At 50.3% G+C, this 14,822-nt stretch overlaps 8 non-coding genes across 8 annotated transcripts; 4 read left to right on the top strand and 4 right to left on the bottom strand.

The window, feature by feature from the left end:
- Positions 1–535: 535 nt before the first annotated feature.
- On the bottom strand, positions 536–654 carry LOC138236718 (5S ribosomal RNA). Its single transcript, XR_011188787.1, has one exon. It is a non-coding gene; the product is annotated as a 5S ribosomal RNA (ribosomal RNA).
- Positions 655–2,442: 1,788 nt separating this feature from the next.
- Positions 2,443–2,606, top strand: LOC138236725 (U1 spliceosomal RNA). The gene has a single exon (XR_011188792.1). It is a non-coding gene; the product is annotated as a U1 spliceosomal RNA (small nuclear RNA).
- Positions 2,607–3,242: 636 nt separating this feature from the next.
- LOC138236748 (5S ribosomal RNA) lies at positions 3,243–3,361 on the bottom strand. The gene has a single exon (XR_011188815.1). It is a non-coding gene; the product is annotated as a 5S ribosomal RNA (ribosomal RNA).
- A 1,788-nt stretch (positions 3,362–5,149) lies between these two features.
- Positions 5,150–5,313, top strand: LOC138236729 (U1 spliceosomal RNA). The gene has a single exon (XR_011188796.1). It is a non-coding gene; the product is annotated as a U1 spliceosomal RNA (small nuclear RNA).
- Positions 5,314–5,949: 636 nt separating this feature from the next.
- LOC138236655 (5S ribosomal RNA) lies at positions 5,950–6,068 on the bottom strand. The gene has a single exon (XR_011188728.1). It is a non-coding gene; the product is annotated as a 5S ribosomal RNA (ribosomal RNA).
- A 1,807-nt stretch (positions 6,069–7,875) lies between these two features.
- Positions 7,876–8,039, top strand: LOC138236739 (U1 spliceosomal RNA). The gene has a single exon (XR_011188807.1). It is a non-coding gene; the product is annotated as a U1 spliceosomal RNA (small nuclear RNA).
- Positions 8,040–8,676: 637 nt separating this feature from the next.
- On the bottom strand, positions 8,677–8,795 carry LOC138236726 (5S ribosomal RNA). Its single transcript, XR_011188793.1, has one exon. It is a non-coding gene; the product is annotated as a 5S ribosomal RNA (ribosomal RNA).
- A 1,291-nt stretch (positions 8,796–10,086) lies between these two features.
- On the top strand, positions 10,087–10,228 carry LOC138236656 (U4 spliceosomal RNA). The gene has a single exon (XR_011188729.1). It is a non-coding gene; the product is annotated as a U4 spliceosomal RNA (small nuclear RNA).
- Positions 10,229–14,822: the final 4,594 nt, after the last annotated feature.

Here is a 14,822-nt window from a genome sequence, read left to right as displayed (position 1 = left end):
CTCGCTGGCTTTTAGTTAGGGGTCCGGAGAAGCATCTCAAGCTAGTTCCACTACTCCTTCCGGACGTTCATTCCCTTTTCAAAGTCAGTCGTTTTGCTGTAGTCTGCGTTCTTTAGGCTGATTATCGAGGTTAGCCTTTATTTGGTCATGGGGGGCCTGGGTACTGTATGCTGAGTCTAAAGACAGTTTCACCCGTTTTCTGATTGCTCGGTTCTGTACCAGTGCAGACATGTCAAACAGTGAATGGCTGTACCTCTATTGTATCCGTGCTCAATGAATGAAATCGGTAACAAATGAATATATGTCTAATTATACGAAAAACGAGTGGTTTATCGACTCATCTTCATTTGCAGATTTAGAGGCAGCTTCGATATTCGTTTTACAGACGGGTTTTTTTTTTTGAATATGGGTCACACACATGCCACAGCAACAAAACATCTCTAGAGATGAGGCTATAGATCACCTTTCCATCCTGCAGGTTTTCCTCCCAAAGCCTACGGCACCAACGGCGACCCCTGCTGGCCGGGAGAGCAAAAGCTTACAGCACCTGGTATTCCCAGGCAGTCTCCCATCCAAGTACTAACCAGGCCCGACGCTGCTTAGCTTCTGAGATCAGACGAGATCGGGCGTGTTCAGGGTGGTGTGGCCGTAAGCGAAAACCCCGGCGCCTGACTCGCTACTTGAAGCTGTGTGTGGCGGGGGTTCCGTGCCCCCCGAGCGGGACTGAAGGATCGTTCGTGTGCAACTCTTTGGAAAGGAGCTGCTTTCCAAATCGCATTGCGTGCCTGGATGTTGGCGAATGCGCTCCCTTGTGTTGGCTCGTCCCGCACTGGAGGAGGACAAACAATCTGCACGGAGGAGCACCAGGCAAGTCTTCACCAGACAAAAACCTCCAGTGCACAGCACTCTGGAAACATTTCGGGGCTTTCGCGTGTTTATTTCAGCACGTAAAGCGCACCGGTCCAACACGTCGGCCGGGCGCGCGGCGCCTCCGCCCTCTTGTGGCCTTGCGGCGTCAGAGCAAGAGGCTCCTTCTCGCTGCCCTTCCGCTGTGTTGCAGGGCCCCGAGAGGGAACCCGGAGCGCGCACTTTGTGGGGGGCGGGGGACCGCGTTCGCGCTCTGCCCCCGGTCTCTTGCGCGAGTACTAAATCTCACGGACAGGGGGGCCTCGTCATTGATTGTTACAGGTGAGACGGGGATTAGGAGGAGACCCCGACTGATGGGTAAAGGGGAGCACTAACACCAGAGGGACACCCCCGGCGTCTCTTTTTGAGAGACGCCCTGGGGTTTCCTAATGGCCAAGGAGGGTCGGGACCTCGGTTTGACCTCTGTTTGTGCAGCAGAGTGTCGCCATCAGGAGGCTGGGGCGTAAGAGAGCCACACAGCCCGCAGGGTGAGCGCTCCCTACTGGTCCCAGTCACACCTCTTGCAGGAGCAGCAGCAACCGGAGCTTTTCCGGGGTGGAATCTCCCATCCGGGTGCCGGCCAGGCTCACACCTGCTGGGCTGCCCCGGGGGTGAGCCCGGTCGAGAGTCGCAGGGCCAGATCTAGTCACCGGGGAGAAACGATACAAGTGAAGGATTGCTCGGCTCTCGGCACTTGAAAAGACCGACAAATGTCTCGTTCCCGCCGGAGCTGAATGTACCCGCATGTGTGGTGTCGTCTTCTTCCCCCGCCCCGCTGTGTTTGCTGTATTGTCTCTGAAGCCGGCCCCCCCGAGACGAGACGGGCTGTTCCTGTGCCCCAATTAACACTTTACAGGTGCCATTCCCCGGCATTGTGGCCATTGTCGGTGCTCACACGCGATAAGATAAGGCGGAGGAGAGCGGGGCATGCCCAGCGGCAGACATTCAAGGAGGGGGCAGTGCGAGGTGAGGTGAGGTGCGACACGCCGGAGCCCCGACGCAGCTAATGCGGAGCACTTGTTGGACTGGCATCGAAAGGACGTGTGCGCACGGAGCGAGCCTTCCCTGCGGCGGAGCGCGGGAACTTTCTCCCCCCCTCCCGCTGCAGGAGTTGTGTGCACTGCAGCGGTGCCGAGAGAAAAGCACAGAAGGCAGCAGGCTCTGGAGAGCAGGTAAGAGACGGAGCCTTGTGGGCAGGCGAGCAGGCCCGTTTTTTGGAAATTGCTGAAAAGGTTTGTTCGGTGTGTGGCAGGCGCACGTCGCGAGCTTGCGTGGCGATCTGCCGGTCTGGAGTTATGCAAATGAGGCCGAATTGCATCCCGGGACATGCTGCGAATGCGCAACGGCGACTGCAGATGTGTAGGAAACGGCGCGCTCGTTTTCTCGTTTTGCCCACACTTTTGAGTGTCAGTGTGGCGTTTGAGTGTGTGAAAGAGTGGGCCCAGCAGGAGGCGGTGGCGTGCGGGGCGAGGAGGTGGCCTAGGCTGCGCGATTTGTGCTGTGGGTGCGGGCCGCTTGCAGGGGCCTGTTTAACTCATACTTACCTGGCAGGGGAGATACCTTGATCAAGAAGGAGGTTCACCCAGGGCGAGGCTCGGCCATTGCACTCCGGCTGTGCTGACCCCTGCGAATTCCCCAAATGTGGGAATCTCGACTGCATAATTTCTGGTAGTGGGGGACTGCGTTCGCGCTCTCCCCTGATGTGCTTGGTCCAAAATCAGATACGGGAGGGTTAGGACACCACGAGCTGCGTGGCTGCGGAAGGATCCCGGTTCGACAGGAGTGGATGCCACTGCTGGTTCTCGCTGGCTTTTAGTTAGGGGTCCGGAGAAGCATCTCAAGCTAGTTCCACTACTCCTTCCGGACGTTCATTTCCTTTTCAAAGTCAGTCGTTTTGCTGTAGTCTGCGTTCTTTAGGCTGATTATCGAGGTTAGCCTTTATTTGGTCATGGGGGGCCTCGGTACTGTATGCTGAGTCTAAAGACAGTTTCAACCGTTTTCTGATTGCTCGGTTCTGTACCAGTGCAGACATGTCAAACAGTGAATGGCTGTACCTCTATTGTATCCGTGCTCAATGAATGAAATCGGTAACAAATGAATATATGTCTAATTATACGAAAAACGAGTGGTTTATCGACTCATCTTCATTTGCAGATTTAGAGGCAGCTTCGATATTCGTTTTACAGACGGGTTTTTTTTTTTGAATATGGGTCACACACATGCCACAGCAACAAAACATCTCTAGAGATGAGGCTATAGATCACCTTTCCATCCTGCAGGTTTTCCTCCCAAAGCCTACGGCACCAACGGCGACCCCTGCTGGCCGGGAGAGCAAGAGCTTACAGCACCTGGTATTCCCAGGCAGTCTCCCATCCAAGTACTAACCAGGCCCGACGCTGCTTAGCTTCCGAGATCAGACGAGATCGGGCGTGTTCAGGGTGGTGTGGCCGTAAGCGAAAGCCCCGGCGCCTGACTCGCTACTTGAAGCTGTGTGTGGCGGGGGTTCCGTGCCCCCCGAGCGGGACTGAAGGATCGTTCGTGTGCAACTCTTTGGAAAGGAGCTGCTTTCCAAATCGCATTGCGTGCCTGGATGTTGGCGAATGCGCTCCCTTGTGTTGACTCGTCCCTCACTGGAGGAGGACAAACAATCTGCACGGAGGAGCACCAGGCAAGTCTTCACCAGACAAAAACCTCCAGTGCACAGCACTCTGGAAACATTTCGGGGCTTTCGCGTGTTTATTTCAGCACGTAAAGCGCACCGGTCCAACACGTCGGCCGGGCGCGCGGCGCCTCCGCCCTCTTGTGGCCTTGCGGCATCAGAGCAAGAGGCTCCTTCTCGCTGCCCTTCCGCTGTGTTGCAGGGCCCCGAGAGGGAACCCGGAGCGCGCACTTTGTGGGGGGCGGGGGACCGCGTTCGCGCTCTGCCCCCGGTCTCTTGCGCGAGTACTAAATCTCACGGACAGGGGGGCCTCGTCATTGATTGTTACAGGTGAGACGGGGATTAGGAGGAGACCCCGACTGATGGGTAAAGGGGAGCACTAACACCAGAGGGACACCCCCGGCGTCTCTTTTTGAGAGACGCCCTGGGGTTTCCTAATGGCCAAGGAGGGTCGGGACCTCGGTTTGACCTCTGGTTGTGCAGCAGAGTGTCGCCATCAGGAGGCTGGGGCGTAAGAGAGCCACACAGCCCGCAGGGTGAGCGCTCCCTACTGGTCCCAGTCACACCTCTTGCAGGAGCAGCAGCAACCGGAGCTTTTCCGGGGTGGAATCTCCCATCCGGGTGCCGGCCAGGCTCACACCTGCTGGGCTGCCCCGGGGGTGAGCCCGGTCGAGAGTCGCAGGGCCAGATCTAGTCACCGGGGAGAAACGATACAAGTGAAGGATTGCTCGGCTCTCGGCACTTGAAAAGACCGACAAATGTCTCGTTCCCGCCGGAGCTGAATGTACCCGCATGTGTGGTGTCGTCTTCTTCCCCCGCCCCGCTGTGTTTGCTGTATTGTCTCTGAAGCCGGCCCCCCCGAGACGAGACGGGCTGTTCCTGTGCCCCAATTAACACTTTACAGGTGCCATTCCCCGGCATTGTGGCCATTGTCGGTGCTCACACGCGATAAGATAAGGCGGAGGAGAGCGGGGCATGCCCAGCGGCAGACATTCAAGGAGGGGGCAGTGCGAGGTGAGGTGAGGTGCGACACGCCGGAGCCCCGACGCAGCTAATGCGGAGCACTTGTTGGACTGGCATCGAAAGGACGTGTGCGCACGGAGCGAGCCTTCCCTGCGGCGGAGCGCGGGAACTTTCTCCCCCCCTCCCGCTGCAGGAGTTGTGTGCACTGCAGCGGTGCCGAGAGAAAAGCACAGAAGGCAGCAGGCTCTGGAGAGCAGGTAAGAGACGGAGCCTTGTGGGCAGGCGAGCAGGCCCGTTTTTTGGAAATTGCTGAAAAGGTTTGTTCGGTGTGTGGCAGGCGCACGTCGCGAGCTTGCGTGGCGATCTGCCGGTCTGGAGTTATGCAAATGAGGCCGAATTGCATCCCGGGACATGCTGCGAATGCGCAACGGCGACTGCAGATGTGTAGGAAACGGCGCGCTCGTTTTCTCGTTTTGCCCACACTTTTGAGTGTCAGTGTGGCGTTTGAGTGTGTGAAAGAGTGGGCCCAGCAGGAGGCGGTGGCGTGCGGGGCGAGGAGGTGGCCTAGGCTGCGCGATTTGTGCTGTGGGTGCGGGCCGCTTGCAGGGGCCTGTTTAACTCATACTTACCTGGCAGGGGAGATACCTTGATCAAGAAGGAGGTTCACCCAGGGCGAGGCTCGGCCATTGCACTCCGGCTGTGCTGACCTCTGCGAATTCCCCAAATGTGGGAATCTCGACTGCATAATTTCTGGTAGTGGGGGACTGCGTTTGCGCTCTCCCCTGATGTGCTTGGTCCAAAATCAGATACGGGAGGGTTAGGACACCACGAGCTGCGTGGCTGCGGAAGGATCCCGGTTCGACAGGAGTGGACGCCGCTGCTGGTTCTCGCTGGCTTTTAGTTAGGGGTCCGGAGAAGCATCTCAAGCTAGTTCCACTACTCCTTCCGGACGTTCATTCCCTTTTCAAAGTCAGTCGTTTTGCTGTAGTCTGCGTTCTTTAGGCTGATTATCGAGGTTAGCCTTTATTTGGTCATGGGGGGCCTCGGTACTGTATGCTGAGTCTAAAGACAGTTTCACCCGTTTTCTGATTGCTCGGTTCTGTACCAGTGCAGACATGTCAAACAGTGAATGGCTGTACCTCTATTGTATCCGTGCTCAATGAATGAAATCGGTAACAAATGAATATATGTCTAATTATACGAAAAACGAGTGGTTTATCGACTCATCTTCATTTGCAGATTTAGAGGCAGCTTCGATATTCGTTTTACAGACGGGTTTTTTTTTTTGAATATGGGTCACACACATGCCACAGCAACAAAACATCTCTAGAGATGAGGCTATAGATCACCTTTCCATCCTGCAGGTTTTCCTCCCAAAGCCTACGGCACCAACGGCGACCCCTGCTGGCCGGGAGAGCAAAAGCTTACAGCACCTGGTATTCCCAGGCAGTCTCCCATCCAAGTACTAACCAGGCCCAACGCTGCTTAGCTTCCGAGATCAGACGAGATCGGGCGTGTTCAGGGTGGTGTGGCCGTAAGCGAAAGCCCCAGCGCCTGACTCGCTACTTGAAGCTGTGTGTGGCGGGGGTTCCGTGCCCCCCGAGCGGGACTGAAGGATCGTTCGTGTGCAACTCTTTGGAAAGGAGCTGCTTTCCAAATCGCATTGCGTGCCTGGATGTTGGCGAATGCGCTCCCTTGTGTTGGCTCGTCCCGCACTGGAGGAGGACAAACAATCTGCACGGAGGAGCACCAGGCAAGTCTTCACCAGACAAAAACCTCCAGTGCACAGCACTCTGGAAACATTTCGGGGCTTTCGCGTGTTTATTTCAGCACGTAAAGCGCACCGGTCCAACACGTCGGCCGGGCGCGCGGCGCCTCCGCCCTCTTGTGGCCTTGCGGCGTCAGAGCAAGAGGCTCCTTCTCGCTGCCCTTCCGCTGTGTTGCAGGGCCCCAAGAGGGAACCCGGAGCGCGCACTTTGTGGGGGGCGGGGGACCGCGTTCGCGCTCTGCCCCCGGTCTCTTGCGCGAGTACTAAATCTCACGGACAGGGGGGCCTCGTCATTGATTGTTACAGGTGAGACGGGGATTAGGAGGAGACCCCGACTGATGTGTAAAGGGGAGCACTAACACCAGAGGGACACCCCCGGCGTCTCTTTTTGAGAGACGCCCTGGGGTTTCCTAATGGCCAAGGAGGGTCGGGACCTCGGTTTGACGCCTCCCCCGAAGGACGGCGCCTGTTTGTGCAGCAGAGTGTCGCCATCAGGAGGCTGGGGCGTAAGAGAGCCACACAGCCCGCAGGGTGAGCGCTCCCTACTGGTCCCAGTCACACCTCTTGCAGGAGCAGCAGCAACCGGAGCTTTTCCGGGGTGGAATCTCCCATCCGGGTGCCGGCCAGGCTCACACCTGCTGGGCTGCCCCGGGAGTGAGCCCAGTCGAGAGTCGCAGGGCCAGATCTAGTCACCGGGGAGAAACGATACAAGTGAAGGATTGCTCGGCTCTCGGCACTTGAAAAGACCGACAAATGTCTCGTTCCCGCCGGAGCTGAATGTACCCGCATGTGTGGTGTCGTCTTCTTCCCCCGCCCCGCTGTGTTTGCTGTATTGTCTCTGAAGCCGGCCCCCCCGAGACGAGACGGGCTGTTCCTGTGCCCCAATTAACACTTTACAGGTGCCATTCCCCGGCATTGTGGCCATTGTCGGTGCTCACACGCGATAAGATAAGGCGGAGGAGAGCGGGGCATGCCCAGCGGCAGACATTCAAGGAGGGGGCAGTGCGAGGTGAGGTGAGGTGCGACACGCCGGAGCCCCGACGCAGCTAATGCGGAGCACTTGTTGGACTGGCATCGAAAGGACGTGTGCGCACGGAGCGAGCCTTCCCTGCGGCGGAGCGCGGGAACTTTCTCCCCCCCTCCCGCTGCAGGAGTTGTGTGCGCTGCAGCGGTGCCGAGAGAAAAGCACAGAAGGCAGCAGGCTCTGGAGAGCAGGTAAGAGACGGAGCCTTGTGGGCAGGCGAGCAGGCCCGTTTTTTGGAAATTGCTGAAAAGGTTTGTTCGGTGTGTGGCAGGCGCACGTCGCGAGCTTGCGTGGCGATCTGCCGGTCTGGAGTTATGCAAATGAGGCCGAATTGCATCCCGGGACATGCTGCGAATGCACAACGGCGACTGCAGATGTGTAAGAAACGGCGCGCTCGTTTTCTCGTTTTGCCCACACTTTTGAGTGTTAGTGTGGCGTGTGAGTGTGCGAAAGAGTGGGCCCAGCAGGAGGCGGTGGCGTGCGGGGCGAGGAGGTGGCCTAGGCTGCGCGATTTGTGCTGTGGGTGCGGGCCGCTTGCAGGGGCCTGTACAACTCATACTTACCTGGCAGGGGAGATATCTTGATCAAGAAGGAGATTCAACCAGGGCGAGGCTCGGCCATTGCACTCCGGCTGTGCTGACCCCTGCGAATTCCCCAAATGTGGGAATCTCGACTGCATAATTTCTGGTAGTGGGGGACTGCGTTCGCGCTCTCCCCTGATGTGCTTGGTCCAAAATCAGATACGGGAGGGTTAGGACACCACGAGCTGCGTGGCTGCGGAAGGATCCCGGTTCAACAGGAGTGGACGCCGCTGCTGGTTCTCGCTGGCTTTTAGTTAGGGGTCCGGAGAAGCATCTCAAGCTAGTTCCACTACTCCTTCCGGACGTTCATTCCCTTTTCAAAGTCAGTCGTTTTGCTGTAGTCTGCGTTCTTTAGGCTGATTATCGAGGTTAGCCTTTATTTGGTCATGGGGGGCCTCGGTACTGTATGCTGAGTCTAAAGACAGTTTCACCCGTTTTCTGATTGCTCGGTTCTGTACCAGTGCAGACATGTCAAACAGTGAATGGCTGTACCTCTATTGTATCCGTGCTCAATGAATGAAATCGGTAACAAATGAATATATGTCTAGTTATACGAAAAACGAGTGGTTTATCGACTCATCTTCATTTGCAGATTTAGAGGCAGCTTCGATATTCGTTTTACAGACGGGTTTTTTTTTTTTGAATATGGGTCACACACATGCCACAGCAACAAAACATCTCTAGAGATGAGGCTATAGATCACCTTTCCATCCTGCAGGTTTTCCTCCCAAAGCCTACGGCACCAACGGCGACCCCTGCTGGCCGGGAGAGCAAGAGCTTATAGCACCTGGTATTCCCAGGCGGTCTCCCATCCAAGTACTAACCAGGCCCGACCCTGCTTAGCTTCCAAGATCAGACGAGATCGGGCGTGTTCAGGGTGGTGTGGCCGTAAGCGAAAGCCCTGGCGCCTGACTCGCTACTTGAAGCTGTGTGTGGCGGGGGCTCCGTGCCCCCCGAGCGGGACTGAAGGATCGTTCGTGTGCAACTCTTTGGAAAGGAGCTGCTTTCCAAATCGCATTGCGTGCCTGGATGTTGGCGAATGCGCTCCCTTGTGTTGGCTCGTCCCGCACTGGAGGAGGACAAAGAATCTGCACGGAGGAGCACCAGGCAAGTCTTCAGTGCACAGCACTCTGGAAACATTTCGGGGCTGTCGCGTGTTTATTTCAGCACGTAAAGCGCACCGGTCCAACACTTCGGCCGGGCGCGCGGCGCCTCCGCCCTCTTGCTGCCCCTGCAGCTGCTTCACTTTTCCCTTTAGTTGCCATCGATTTTTTTGTAGTGCTATACATATACGATTGAGGTATCTTAGAGTTCTCCTTCGAAGACCCAGCACTCTCTTTTCTTTTCCCAGTGTTACTCATATCGGACTTTTTAAACCTAAAAAAAAATCGTTTTTTTTCTTTCAATTATAACTGAAGTTTAAACAACTAGTGTTAAGTCCTTATTTTTCTGTAGTCAAAAAAAGCAAAAATTAACATTCAGGTCATGAAAAACTCAAAAAAACTCCCCAACCACTAAACTTTACCTCCCACCTGAGCGCCATCTTGAACGCCCCTACCACCAGAGAATGCTCACGATTTCGGAAGCTGTCTCCGGGACGTGCTGATTCCACACATCCTGAATAAATCATGATATTGTTAGTTGCTGTAGCTAGACGTTCAAATGAGTTTCATGGCCAGATGGACTGTTTCCTCCAGCGGTATAATATTGCAGTGAGACAGCACGATGCCTGCAAGACTATGTCACGCTAAACGCCACAGATTGTGTTTGTCCGTTCGTGTCAGTCGTCCCGCAGCCACGGGAAGTGGGACACAAACATGCTGCAATGCTTTCAAGACGTTAGGATTTGTTTGTGCAACATCCAAGAGGAGTACTTGTGGCTTGAATGTGAACTGTACGTGCCCGCCCCCTTTCCTCTGTAGTGCATGAGTTCCTCCCGGCATGCCCTTCGTCATTGTTCTGTCATCTTGTATTTAAAGGGTTGTATTTCTGCTGCTGAAAATAAGCAACGGTTTTCTCACAACGCCCTTTGTTCCCAACGGAGCCCTTGTCTGTCATGAAATTCTTCAAAACCTCAAGCTAGAAGAAGAAGAAGACGACAAATATGAAGCGTTATAGCAACGACATGCCATGACACGATCGATAACGATTTCCATAGGATCCCCGCGGTTGCCTGGCAACTGTCAGCTTTGCGCAGTGGCAGTATCGTAGCCTGTGAGGTTTAGCCGAGGCGCGATTCTTGCTAGTTGAAAACTTTTCCCAATACCCCGCTTCCGCCGGTTTGCAATACAATCGGCGAAAGCAATTTTTGACAGTCTCGTCAGAGACTGAGCAAGGTGTTTAAAGACAGATTTGGTCACGGTGATATCATGGTAGAAAGAAACGAACTTGTTACGTGTCAACAGAAACGCTCTTTAGCTCTTTCAGCTTTATGCAGAGAACAGCGTCTGTCGAGATTACTTTTGTGTCAGCGCGAAACGCCGTGTGCTTGTCAGTATGATTTCATATTGCTCGTAGCGGCGCCTGGCTTTTGTCTGTCAAACGTTAGGTTGCGCTTCTTCATGCTGCATCGTCGGCATGAGTGGAGCATTTTAAACGTCTGTACTTACTGCGCCCCATAAGAAATCGTTTGTCCCCATTCAAAAGAGATTGTGCGATGTCCTGCAGCGTTCGCAAAGCAAACCTTTGACAGTTTGAAAAGAGGAATTTATTCTGCTTCCTGTGCGTGCAGTAGTTACAAAGTTGAACGTCTTTACACGATCTGCTGCAGTTTTCAGTGGGTGGGCTTTGTCAAATGGCTTGGAAAAACGCACTGTGTTTCTGCTCGGGAAACATCATGAGCAGTGTCCTGCATGTTTTCTGTGTATAGCTGTCTTTTAACGCATACAGAATTCATTCGAAATCATTGATTTCTCCAATTAACAAGGGTCTCTTTTTGAACCTGCCAGAAGCATTCTTTCAATGTAACAGATTTACTCCGGGGAAGGGCAGCATGACATTGAGAGTAGCTCAAGCTTTCAGCACCTTTATCTGACTGCATGTATGCAGACACTGCTCAGAATCCCCTGTAAGATTCTCCTTCAATTCCGTTTTGCAGTGCTTTAGCTCTTTCAAAAGGCTTCGCTTTGCTAGTCACAATCCAAGGCTCATGACAGCATTTGAAAACATTCGTAACTGCGTTGGCCGGGAATCGAACCTGGGTTAACTGCTTTGAAGGCAGCTATGCGCAACACTGGCTCGCTCCAGAATAAATCTCACGTCGAGGGCATATTTTTTTCCATTTTACCGTGAGTCGGGCTCAGCTGCACAGAGGAGAGAGCAGAGCAATGAGGTCACGGGGACAGGGGAGTCACACGCTGGCGGTTTGAATACGCGGAAGATCACTGAGGGATCCACAGTATATGGACTCTCCGTGCGCCATCAGTCCGCACTCCGGACTCTGAATCCTGCCATCCGAGTTAAGATCTCGGCGGAACATGAGGCGCAGTTCCTTCTTAAAACGTAATCTGGTGAGCATTTCTAGAATCGTACTTGTATAGATGCAGCCTTTAATGTGTTGCTAGGTTAAAATTGATGACTTCTTGTATTTCAGTAGGCAACTGCCCTCTTGATTTCGGATTTAATTTCTTTATTACAGGGGCGCTTTTATGAAGACAGAGTCATGTTCAGGTACTTTGCTTGATGGAGGAAGCTCATTTCGGACTCTGTGATCTGCTCACCTGGAAAGGTCTGCTATACTACTACAAGAGAGAAGTAGAGTCTGGAAGAAGGGACAATTTTATGATGCTTTGGAAGATAATGTTTTTTTTTCTTATACTGAAAATGAAAGGTAGTTGTTTCTATATGGACTCAGTCTTTGGAATTTGTATATATATATTTCAGTGATCCCTCAGCCATTCCTTCTGTATTGTAATTCAATTTCTCTTTTAAAATTCCTTCCCCACTTCTAGGACCTGCAGTTGCTGAACTCCACAATGGCTTCTATTGGAAAGTCTGTGACTGAGACCAAGTGTTCACTTTTTTATGAAACCATTATTTATTTAGGAGCAATGAGCAATTCTTATATAAATGCAATAAAATCATTATGCTCAAACTATGAGAGAGAAAATTAAGGATAATTTAAGAAATCAGTCTTAGCTTGTTTCTATACACAGATGGTATTATTTATTTTCAAAGGAAACCCGCGAGGATTCCCCTGGTGTGCAAGATGTGCCTGAATACTCTTGATCAGCTTCCTGCTCACTTGAAGAGGGCGTGTATGAAGCACGCCACGGCAGAAAACATCAGGATGGCCTCTCAACAGGCGAGGGAGGACATGATGAATCACCTGAAGAACGGGGTCATCGTGGATTACCACAGAATAGAGATCGTGTCTGGTGAGGCAAACAGGATAGTGGTTGTAAGACTGCTAGAGTCCTTGGGCCTTTTTGTACATGGGAAGCCTGAAGACACATTGGCAAGGTGAGATATTTTTAATCTGTAAGGCTTCTGTAGTTTCTTTTTGAAATCATTGTTACAACATATTATGTAAAAGCATGTTGAAAAGAATCTACCTGCATTCCAGCGGCCCTGAGCAAGAGGCCGCAGTCCAGGAGGAAGAGATGCCAGAGGCTGCTCTAGAAACTGAAACAGAAGCGGATAAGGAAGGGGAAGATGTGAGCTCTGAAGAACTCTATCAGCAGTAAGACTTTTTATTTTTCAGATGTATCTATTTTTTACTAAAATTCTAATTTGTCTTATAGGTATAAAATGTTTAAACCGGTGTTTTATATCCTTACAGGCCCTGAGTAGTTAAAAAGTATCAGCAGGCCGGAAGAGAGTGGCCCAAGCTGGACTCTATAGAAAGCACTCCCTGGATGCTCCTCTCCTGATTGGATTCAAACAGTACCTTACCAAGGATCTGGGAGTGGCAAATTATTCTCAGGAGGTATTTATTTTTTAAAGGCATTTAAAATTAAGCAATGGTATCTTCATTGTAAATGTTTTTATTTCTTAGCTTAAAATTCACCCATGTGAAATGATGTCAGCCATAAACATCATGACTCTATATTTCCTACCTGAATCTATTCTACTTAAATTATTACATTATACACAATTTGAGTTCATTTTAAAAAGTAAAAGGTAATGAAAGGAATGCATTTTCATAAGAAAGATAATACCGATATGCATGTGATAATCTTCCTTATATCATGTAGTGCATCATTTGGACACTTTGTGGGCTTCAAATACAAAGAAAATCATGTTCTATGGTACAAGATAAATACAAAACTTAAGCTTTTATTTTAATTAGATTTCTTTATAAAGCATAAGCAATCATTTATTACATCGCTTCTTGAATTAAATCTTTTGACAAGAGGTAAGACTTCTGTTACATTTAAACCCATGTTTAGCTGTGTTTTTTAGATTTAACTGAACCAATTTCTGTGTGTGATAATGTCCTTGAATTCTGACAACATCACACTAAATTACATGATATAAAACAGCTAATGTTTCTAGAGATAAAGTTTCTGAGATGCTTCTAATTACTTTTTATTACCAGGGACAGTTTAATTCACCTTGTACAGTACTGTAAGACCAAGATGCTTTTTTTAAAAGTTATTTAACATTTTATAGAACTTTGTCTACTATGGCAACATGATGTGCTTGGTGAAACTTGGAAAAATACTGCTTGGCCACTTATCTTAAGATAAAGATAGGATAAAGGTTTATCTTTTGCACCTACCTGACCCCCAGGGAAGGCCAATGCTTTCTAAGTTGATGGTTCCCTACAGTAGACTGTACTTTAATTTCAAAGGTAATGTATATTGACCCAAATCAGTTTTGGAATCCAATCTACTGACGAGATGGAGCACATCCTTTTTTCAGGATTTTAGCATCATACGTTTGGTATATTTAGTCCCTAATGCTGAAAGAAATGATCATAGAACATTTGGACACTTTGTGGGCTTGAAATACAAAGCAAATCATGTTCTATGGTACAAGATAAATACAAAACGTAAGCTTTTATTTTAATTAGATTTGTTTATAAAGCATAAGCAATCATTTATTACATTAATATATGTGAAAATAACATTTTAGCATCATACGTTTAGTATATTTAGTCCCTAATGCTGAAAGAAATGATCATAGAACATGACATCTAACCTTACCTGCGGTGTTTTTAATCCCTATTGCTCAATGCACGGTGAAAGCATTCCATACATGTGTCTGACAATGAGGAATGGGCCCCTGAGACAGTCATTTGCCTGTTTCACAAATGATCGTATTTTACTAGAGATTCTGTTTGGGATTCAGATGTGCATTCGGACAGCAATCCCTTTCAAGAAATGATACGTTCTGGATGAGGTCAAAGGTGCTGGAACACTGTATCTAGGATGTGTTTGCAGAGACTGTGTGTCTCCTGCTTCAACGCAGTGATAAACAGATGTGCTCCTTTAATTTATTGGTACATGCCCAGGGCAGTAAGCAGTCTGAGGATTTATTTCCAGATGGCATAGAGCAGTGAAGCAGTGAAGTAGTGCAAAACACTGGATCATTATATTATTAGAATCTATTCTACTTAAATTATTACATTATACTCAATTTGAGTTCATTTTAAAAAGTAAAAGGTAATGAAAGGAATGCATTTTCATAAGAAAGATAATACCGATATGCATGTGATAATCTTCCTTATATCATGTAGTGCGTCATTTGGACACTTTGTGGGCTTGAAATACAAAGAAAATCATGTTCTATGGTACAAGATAAATACAAAACGTAAGCTTTTATTTTAATTAGATTTGTTTCTAAAGCATAAGCAATCATTTATTACATTAATATATGTGAAAATAACATTTTAGCATCATATGTTTAGTATATTTAGTCCCTAATGCCGAAAGAAATGATCATTTGTTTAACATGCACGGGTCTGTCTCAAAGGAT

This window comes from Lepisosteus oculatus, unplaced genomic scaffold (assembly GCF_040954835.1).
Source record: "Lepisosteus oculatus isolate fLepOcu1 unplaced genomic scaffold, fLepOcu1.hap2 HAP2_SCAFFOLD_93, whole genome shotgun sequence".
Taxonomy (NCBI): domain Eukaryota; kingdom Metazoa; phylum Chordata; class Actinopteri; order Semionotiformes; family Lepisosteidae; genus Lepisosteus; species Lepisosteus oculatus.
Note: the sequence above shows the minus strand (reverse complement) of the source record. Positions and strands in the feature narration are given on the sequence as shown.